The sequence below is a fragment of the Amborella trichopoda genome, chromosome 13, assembly GCF_054954075.1.
Source record: "Amborella trichopoda isolate Santa Cruz 75 chromosome 13, AtrichopodaSantaCruz75HAP2 v2.0, whole genome shotgun sequence".
Classification (NCBI taxonomy): Eukaryota; Viridiplantae; Streptophyta; class Magnoliopsida; order Amborellales; family Amborellaceae; genus Amborella; species Amborella trichopoda.
The window spans coordinates 41,588,061-41,597,231 of record NC_142348.1 but is presented as its reverse complement, the minus strand read 5'-3'; positions in this window follow the sequence as shown (position 1 = coordinate 41,597,231).

Below are 9,171 nucleotides of genomic sequence, written 5' to 3'. Positions count from 1 at the left end.
AGCCCTTCAAGCCAATTCATTCATTCATCAGCAGAGGCCTTCGAGCCACCAGATATTAGCGTTTTCTTGGGCAAAAGGATGCTATGAATGTTAGGTGAAACACCACCATTAGTGATGGTCACAGTTCCAAGCAATTTGCTCAACTCTTCATCATTTCTCACTGCCAGCTGAATGTGCCATGGTACTATTCCATTATTCTTGCTCTATGCACCAAGCCATTCCCCTTCTCTCTCCTCATTTTCTCTCTCTAAACCACCACCATTGAAGCCACAAAAACAGAGAAAGAGAGGGCAGGTAGAGAGAAAGAGAGAGGGAGTTTGGGCAGAGGGAGACACATAGAAGATGGGTAGAGAGAGAGAGAGGGAGTTTGGGTAGAAGGAGACACAGAGAGGATGGGTAGAGAGAGGGAGTTTAGGCAGAGAGAAAGAGAGAGGGTCGGTAGAGAGAGGGAGCTTGAGAAGAGGGGCAAAGAGAGAGGGTGGGTAGAGGGAGGGTAAGGGTATTTTCATTCTAATTTTGTTGACTTTTTGACTGGTGAGGGGGGGTAAATACAAGAAAAAACAAAGTTGGGGTCCAAGGCATAATGCAAGAAGTATTGGGGGGTAGGATGTCTAGAAAGTTGATTTTTAGGGGGTGGGGGGTATTCATAATTTTCCTTATTTTACCATTTTCAAAAGGTTTCATGGCCCGTAAACAACCATGAAGAGAAATTAGGTACCTACGGGCCCATAAACTCATATTGTCAGGGCTTCTTGGCTTATCCCAAAATCCACATTCGCTTTCTCAAATCGACCCAATGAACTCATGATTCACCATCTTACATAAGGGCTTATGCTTGATTCATTAAAGTGGACTAATAGGTGAGGGAGTTCTAGAATCTTAAATGGATTTCAGGTGCATTCATGAGGACAAGTAAGACACCTCACTTGAGTGCATGGCTTCCTCTCTTATGCTCATGTGCACGACCTTGAGAACTTTCCTTGGGAAGAAAGCTTCTCAAAATATAACTATCATATGCATATGCTATGGTGATATAGATGTCTAGGCTTTGTACTTTATCCTCATAGGCTAACCTCCCCACGTGGAGGTTGTACGCTAACCTAACCACATGGATATTTGTGACCTCAACCAAGAGATGACCCCAAACCATCGTAGGCTTGGGCCTTATACCTAATCCTTATGTGCATAGGTTTTTGTGACTCAGAGTTCTTATACTATATGGCCCACACCACCTTGGCACCATGAAATGGCCCACACCACCTTGGCCCCATGAAAAACTAGGTCCCCTTTGGGTTTCATGCTCTCGTTGGAATCAAAATCCACTATATGATCTCAAAGGTAAAAGGGCGTTGGAGGCCTTGAAAAACCACACACCCAAAATCTTATTCATGAAGATCTCTCGTGACAAGAAGGCTAAGAAGTTATGGTTGTCAAAAGAAAGATACATTGAGAAAGTACCCACTTGGGTTTATGTCGCATTTAAAGGCCTTAAGCGAGAAAGTCCCCACTTGGGTTTATGTCACATTTAAAGGCCTTAAGCGAAATTGTATAAACATTTGAATAAGTGAATCATAAACTCAGTGAGAGTGTGGTTGTCTTATCGACCATACTAGGTAAATACAATTTTTCGATACTCCCAATAGGCTTGACATGCTAGGCTAGCCGAGTTGGAAAACCCAAGGTACTTGACATAGAGATGAAACTGAGGAGGGTTTAGTGGGTTAGCCCTTGATGATGTTGGAGTATGCTCAGATGAGAGCCGAAGGACTGTGTGACCCTTGTGTGTGACAAATAGTTTATAAAGACAAAACTAAAACCTCATCGTTGTATCATCACACGGCATATACATAGATAGCTGTATTGAGATAGTTATCTACCATTAAGGGTAAAACGTGTATATGTGAGAGAGATTACCCCTATACACCATAGAGTCATAGTTGCGTCATGGTCTGATGGATCATAGTTTGTCTCTAGGGGAGAACGTGAAATCCACAGACTAAGATTACGTCCCCTAGCCCATTGATTGACTTTGGCAGTCCAATCATGAGTCTCTACAGTGGACTGTAAGTCATGAGAACTGTTGTGTCAGTTTGAGAAAATTAGTGTGGATCGTAATCCACAGTTGAAGGTGGAGTGCTCCTATGCATTGATTAAATCCTAGACTTATTCGGATCATATTCCCATCAAAATTAATTTAATTTTATTAATTTTGTGTTATGTGTTTTTTAGAATGTTTATTTAAATTTTTATGAATCTTATGATATTTTAATTTTGTCGTTTTGATTTATAAAACAAGAAAAATTCATTTCTAAAGTTGTAAATAAACTAAGAGATTTGAGCAATCTAAAAATCAATTTTTATTATTTCTAAAATATGTGGGACCCTCCATAATTATTGGAGACCCATTTAAATCACATGGGACAATTGGGTGCGGCCCATGAGTGGCCACCAAAGGGTAGCACGCACCACCCTTAGGAGATTGCCTTCTCTTACTAAATAAGGTGAGAGGCATCCCATGCTAGTTGGCTTTTTATTTTTAGAGAGAAGCCTACTTGCATTAAGGAATGATAATATTGAGTTTTAGAATATCTTATTAATCAAGAAGATTTGATTTGAAACATAGGGAATGAATATTTATTAATGGAGAAAGTAAAAAGATAATTTCCTTATTTAACTTATTTGATGAGAATAGGTCTAAGAATGAGAGGATAAGGTTTTAGCACATTCTTTAGTTTCTTGATGGTAGATCTAGAGAATAGACGGCTCACATTTATTACCCTACAAGTCTTATTAGATCGACGGTCAAGATTTGCTCCTACGGGTTTATGGCTAACCCTAATGCATAAAAATCTATAAAAGAGATCATTCTCTCATCTTGTCTCTACACCTCTTACTTACTCTCTCTTCTCTCTCTAAAATAGAATCTCTCTCTCTATAGCCTCTCTAAGGGGCATGCCCCACTTAGGTTACTCTCTCTCTCTCTCTCTCTCTCTCCAAGAAATCTAAAGGGCCACGCCCCACCTTAGCTTACCTCTCTCTCTCTTTCTCTCTCTCTCTCTCACAAACTATCCTAAGGGGGGCACGCCCAAGCTAGGCTAGGTTAAGATTGAATCTCTCTCATGAGTTCTAAATCAAGCTAGGTTTTGGTTATGTGATTTTGTAGGCAGCAAATAGATCATCTCTAACTAGTAGTTTTCTTCCTCCTTTCTTGATTTCTATCTTTCATAAAGATTAAGCCTAGGTGTTTGAATTAGGCCTAAGCATTGAGGTTTTAGGTGGGTGGTTCTAGATTGGGATCCATGTGCATTGTTTAGGTTTTGCCATAAAAAGGAGAAATCAATAGACCGATCAAAGATCTCGAGCACCATCGGAAGGAGAAGATTCGACGTAGGGTGTACTAAGCCTAGTTGAGGTAATTTCTAGCATTCTCTTTTGTTTCTTCCATATTTATTTATTATATCTTTTATTCCCAAGCATAGATTGTGTCTTTTCTTTCTTAATGAAAAGTGTGGTTTTGAATGGCTTCAAGTTCTTGAGATCCTATTGTATTATTTTATTTTATTTTATTTGAAATTGTTATATTGTAAAGGACTTCTTGTGAGTGATCTAGACCATGAAAAAAAAAAAAAATTTGAAAAAAAAAAAAATTTATTATTATATACTCCGACTAGATCATACATGTCATTTTCTTTCACTGTCAACAATAGAGACTGAATGCATTGCAAGCATAGAAGCCTACAAGGGAATGTTGTGGATAAAGTGATTCCTCAAAGAGTTGGGCTTGAAATATGGCATGTATATCGTTCACCAAAGCATTCAAAGTGTTATCCACTTGATGTGTGTTACCATTGAATTCGGGATATTCTAGAGAAGAAATTATTGTAGATAGAGAAGATTCATACCTGTAAGGATGCATCGTACATATGAAGATGAAGATCTTGTGGTGCGCGGAAGTTTTAAAACTATCAGGTTTAGAGCTTCCGCGCACAACAGACTTAGGCCATAAACAAGCAAGAACTATAAAGAAGCATGACCAACATGGGTGTCAATTGAGCACCAAGTTATTTCCATGATGAATCCACCTCAATGGACTAGATGGAAAGATTGTTGGATGTCTTGTCCCATGACAGAGGCCCCCCAATGAAAATTTCACAAAGAGTTAAGGACCTTGTTGACATTTTGAAAAATGGGATGGACCCTTGGGGTTTGGCCAAAAGAAAGTGACATAATTGGAAATGGTTAATCCTAACCTTAATCAACACATACCAATATGTTTTGTTGGCCTCATTTCTGGTCTTCTAGAGATAGGAAAGAAAGGGAAGTGAAGAGAGAAAAACCCTTGAGACTACTCTAGAGAGAGAATCCCTAACAGAGATCAAATAACCTCTTAAAGAAAGTGAGATTTTTAAATCAAAAGGAGAACCTCTTGAAGTAGGAAACCCACTAGAAGAGATATTGCTCCTTGGTTTGCCCCATCAAATCTTCATAAGTTCCATTTTTTTTAGTAGATTGTTTGCATCTCTCCCATAAATGCAGTTCAAAAGGGCGAACCACGTAAAATCTGATGTTTCAGTGCTTTGCTGTTTGGCTATTTCTTTTTTGTTTTTCACAACTACATGCACACACAAAAGTGTTTAATATTTTTTTCCCATAGATGAAGGCTCACTTGTGCACATCCGCATATTTGCGAGAGGGCTTAAACTGAGGTGTGAGCCCAACATACAATCCTTTATTACTACATTCACTCATTGGAAAAACATAATTTAATGCCATTGGGGCTTCGTACCCTATGCTACACATGCATTACATTTCACCAATATTTAGAAAATTGAATCGAAGTTCAATCTTGTTCCCGACAAATCTGCGTCGTACCACTGGTCTTGATCCAGATCACCCGGTTTGGAAGCGAAAATGATTGAAATAACTAAAGGGAAAACTTTCTATGTTCTCCCTACAACATAGAAGTTCTATACTCCCCCTACCATCCAGTTGTCCATTTTTTATCAAGAGAGCCACTCACCGTTTGATCTTAAATCCGACGTCTCAAAGTATTTTATTTTTGGTTTTTTTAATACAATTTTTCTGAATATGAAATTTGGTATGTGTCATCTTCTCATTGGGGCGCACCTATAAAAAATATTAACAATACTTTTTTGATAAAAATAATGACCCAAATACCCCTTGAAATTTTTAGGGGTATTTTGGGCATTTTATTTCAATGAAAATATTATTTTTATATTTTTCATTAGTGCAAGTTTAATAGAGAAATTGACGTCTCAAATTTGGTATCAAAACAATTTATAGAAAAAAAATTAAAAATAAAACAGTGTAAAGATGTGACATTGTGATTGGGGCAGTCTTAGCCCTCTATTAAAAAACGGACAGTTGGATAAGGGGGAGGATGAACTTCTATGTTGTAGGGGGAATATAGAAAGCGTTCCCAAAACTAAAAACAACGTAAAAAAAAAAAGTTTGAAAAAGCAAAAATAAATAAATAAATAAACTCAAGGTTAACTATGTTTAAATTCAAAATTTAAATTAGATATTGTTGAATCAAATTGTACGAATAAAAAAAAAAATTTAAATCATGATTTTGGATAAAAAAAATTTAACTATTTACAATTTGTTATTTCATTTAAGTTTGTATATGATTTAAATGATTCAAAAATTTGTTTTGACATGTAAATGTGATTTCAACAAAGCATTACATCAATCATTTAAATTTAATTTTAATCAGGTATTTCAAAAATATGATTTAAATCAAATTCAAATTGAGCATTTCTTTGATTGAATCATTTAAATCTGATCTTGATCAATATCTTGTGGGCTAAAAACCTAATAATTGAAAAATTCCTAATTTTTTAATTTTTGATGTCATCAAAAAGGGGCTTAGATCCCAAAAACAATTATGTTATAGAACTTTTATGGTAGTTAAAAACGATTAGGATGGTCTTTATGAAAGAAAATCGATAAAACTAGTTATCGGGTGAAAAAAGGGGAATCGTCCAAATTTTTTTAAAATGGGGCAATTCTCGATAGCAAGCAAATCACCCCCTTTTCCATTTTGGTTAAGAAAATGAACTAGTGAATATACATATAAACCAATCAGCCTCTGGCGATTCCGTGTCAGCCTCTGGCGATTCCATGTCGCATGAACCAATTTTCAATCTCTTCCGTGTCGCATGAACCAATTTTCAATCACTGCTTCTTGCTATGATCACAATGCATTGTAGACCACTGATAAATCCTAGGATTCATGTTCCAAGCACTTGGCTACCTAACCCAAACAACTAGGAACAAGAGAGAAGGCATAAAGGATTATCAGGGTTTAGGGGTGACATACTTTCAAGAAAGATCTTGGTTGTTCAAAGAGCTAAGGAAGAAGATGGAGTGGTTTCGTTTCAAAAAAGAAGATACAGTAGCTAGTGAAGAGATCGAGAGCAATGCAGCCTTTGAGATTTGGGACCAAGATCTTGGTATACAAAGAAAAGTAAAGATGATGATTCCAACAACCATGATTTAAAAAATAGATTGGCAACCCAGATTAGGCACCCCAAAAATCAGTCCAAATCGGTCATTGATAAAATGTTAAGGTGCGCTTTAATTGGATTGTTTAAGGTTGCAACCTTGTAGAAACCACACCCTTCTTAATAGACAAAGTTTATATAAGGTTGCAACTTTAAAATGTAGAAATAAATATGCACTTCAAAAAGGAAAAAGTTTATATAGGGATGCTACCTTATAATGTAGAACTACGGATGCCGATCAAAAATCCATCGGAAAAGGTAGTTTTAATGTTGAAAAGCCCTTTGATTGATCATCTCGACATTGAGATATATGACTATGAAAAATAAAAAGATTTTAAGTCTCAGAAATAGTGCATTTTACAACATATTATATACACCGTCCATTTTCAAGATTTTCATATGTTTATAGATCTACTTGATTTTAACCATTTTTGAAATTTAAAATTTTATAATTAAATATAAAAATAGATTTTGAGATAATCCTATGAACATTTTACATCAAAATTATATATCATGATAAAATTTGAGGGTGCTGCTTACCTCTACACTTACAGTATGCCAATCGCATCCCTTCAAAAATCCATCAAAAAATGTTGTTTTAATGTTGAAAACTCTCTAGTTGATCATCTCGACATTGAGATGTATGAATATGAAAAAAAAAAAAAAAAATATTTTGAGTCTCAGAAATAGCTCATCTTGCAACATATTATCTAGACCGTCCATTCTCAAAATTTTCATATGTTTATAGATCTACTTGATTTTAACCTTTTTAAAAATTTATAATTAGATATGAAAATAGATTTTGAGATATATATGATTTGATAAAATACGCCTTAATTGGATTATTTAAGGTTGCAATCTTATAGAAACCACACCCCTTCTTAATAGAAATTTGGTTTAATAGTAATTTTGTGAAAGAAGGAAGGTGCTCATGTCAACATGGCGAATCACCATAGAGTGATGTCTTCAATTCCATTTGTCACTATTGCTACTATGGTCTATTCCTGATATGGTAGGATCTCACCTCTAAACCAACCACCCCAGGAAAAACTCATTTCTTGTTGAACCGACAAGAAAAAATAATTTGCAAAATTTAAAAAACACAGATCGGTAGGCAGATCGTCCACCCCCAATCCGCATACTAATTGTCTACATCGCCAATTTGGATCATTCTTGGATCATCGATCCAGGAAAAATTAAAAATAAAATGAAATAAATAAAAATTAAAAATAGAGATTTAGGGGAACTAAATACAACATTGATAAGCTTAAGAAAAAAAAAAAAAACAAATGAAAAAAGGTATAGGGGGAACCTGGTCGGGACCCATACCGTCCCAACACCAATTCGGTCTTAATTGATTCCATATCTAAATCGACACCAATTCGGTCTTAATTGATTCCACATCTAAATCAGCAAGCGACGAGTGTTAAAACAGTGATACTATGTAAAAGAGAGCCGAACATGGGGTGGGGTGGGGTGGGGTGGGGAAGGAAGGGGGGGGGGGGGGGGGGAGGGTGGGGGAGAAAAATGACAAGAATTTTAATAAAAAACCAATCCTTCACAATCGCAAGAGAGAACAAATTCATGATCGGTGGATTGCAGATTGGATTGGAACTTTAATCAATTTTTGTACTTGCACTCATGTATCTATCAGGCTTGACAAATTGTGATAGTGATACCTCGTGGGCCGACAAATCTGTTGCTAAATTTATATAAATAAAATTGATGACAATATCTTTGGAATTGATAAAGTATCTTTGGTATTTTATTTACACTCATGTCATACTTTTTTGGAGCATGTTATCTTATAGTAATTTAAATATTTGACTTGAGAATAAGATTAAATTTAAAATTTAGTGTCAATACTTTTCATATAAAGAAATAATCTTAAATATACAAAATACTAAAATAAATAAACACGCTCAATATTTTTATTTATGGTCTCACTACGGCGGGTATGATCCTTAATAGAGTAGAAAGACGAATCATGATTTGTATTAACCAAACCCTAATTAATAGGGTCCCTGGAAAGACCTCATTCCGGAAAATTCTCAAAACCACCTGAGACTTTTTCGAAATAATTTCCCATTAAGAATTCCTTGCTCTAATGAAAAGCAATGTTTGTTTAAACGTTAAATATACAAAACCCGCGGGAGCATACCTTGGAGGCACTCTTTGGGTTAAGCTTATTTTGAAGTAATTTTAGGACCTTCTATTTTTTTTTTAATAACAAATTCGAGCCTTTGAACTCACAATCCAATTTTATAATATTTTTAAGGGATTATATACATTGAGACCAATTATCTTTAGAAAAATGGTTTGATAGGGCTGCAACTCTATCATAATAGGTTAATCCTCACTTCATGACTCATCAAAAACTAGAATTCATCTCCACTTGAACATATGGTTGTGAAAAAAAAAAAAGAAAAAAAGATTTCAAGCTCTAAAGCTAGTCGATATTGTAACAAATTATCTAAATCGTCCATTTTGCTTTAGAAATAAGTTGTTACAGATCCACAAGATTTGTACCATTTTTTAGTTTCAAATTTTATTGTCAGTGTCGGAAATTGATTTTAGATCCATTATAGATATTTCCATCGTTGAAAGTACTTTCCAAAACGAGAATTTGAGGTGAAGCTTTATT